The sequence below is a fragment of the Schistocerca americana genome, chromosome 2 (assembly GCF_021461395.2).
Source record: "Schistocerca americana isolate TAMUIC-IGC-003095 chromosome 2, iqSchAmer2.1, whole genome shotgun sequence".
NCBI lineage: Eukaryota > Metazoa > Arthropoda > Insecta > Orthoptera > Acrididae > Schistocerca > Schistocerca americana.
The window spans coordinates 549,295,841-549,297,034 of record NC_060120.1 but is presented as its reverse complement, the minus strand read 5'-3'; positions in this window follow the sequence as shown (position 1 = coordinate 549,297,034).

Genomic DNA, 1,194 nt, shown 5'->3' with positions numbered 1-1,194 from the left:
TCTCTCAGCACATGGAATCGGGGATTTAAACCACTAGCACCAATGCTTCATGATGTCGTCTGATGACACACAGCCTTTGGCAGTTGTCACCGCATCTATGACGAGGCCTCCACAGGTCGCTAACCAACGACCGTTGCCCGAGTGTACAACCCGAGCACACAGACGTTGCCCCTTGCCACATTGCCATCAAGCAGTCATCCGCCGCCATCCGCCATCACGCTGTGATAGTCGGCTCGCGTCCATGTGGGAAGTCTGCGGCAGTGCCTCGTCACTGGCGTACCGGCTTAATGGGGACGAAGCATCACTTCCCACCGTCTGCAATCCGTTTAGGATGCGTTGCACAACGTCTATTTGTGTCTGTCAATAAAGTGCTCGAACAACTGATGGCTACATACATCACCAGCTCCTCCATGATCCTCTAGCAGAGAACCATTCGCCCCAACCTACCCTACAGTACACCTGTTGCACTGCAGTAAAGTATCCTCCATGAACCTCCAGCAGAGAACCATTCGCCCCCACCTACCCTACAGTACACCTGTTGCACTGCAGTGAAGTATCAAAATGCGGGATGCAACCTCATTCATCATATCAAACCAAAATGAGGGAAATGAGTTTTCACGATCAACGATATCTGAAAATCATTCTGAAGGCATTATTTGCAGTAACGTTTGAGGAGTCTGATCATATAATTTCAAGCACCATAATGTTCATAAACCAATACACTGTGTCTGTTTCTATGTTCCTTCAGTTCGTATCGATGAGGTAACAAGTTCCCGGTGTACAACATTGTTGTTGTGTTAAATGAGAAATTAGCGCTAGCGATTCACATGTGTTCACAATTTTGATGGAAATATGAGACCGCGTCGAAATATTTCGCTAGGAAAAGTTAAACTTTCACTGATTTTTAATGAAACGAAATAACAACATTCAGTGTACATGTATAGTTATCCAAAACACTAAGCATAGACTGAGTAGTAACACTTCCTGAGACAAAGTTAAAACTTAGTTCACTTTTAATTAAACAAATAAGTGCTTTAGCTAACACATGATGCCTGCCTGAAAGCTAGAAACTTCTCATAGACTCCTCTGGGTTATCGAAAATCTTTTCGACTTCCGTAATTCCTACACATATGGGCGGATTAAATCGTACCTCCAGAAAATAATTAGTGTATAGTAATGTAAAGGTCGAGATAA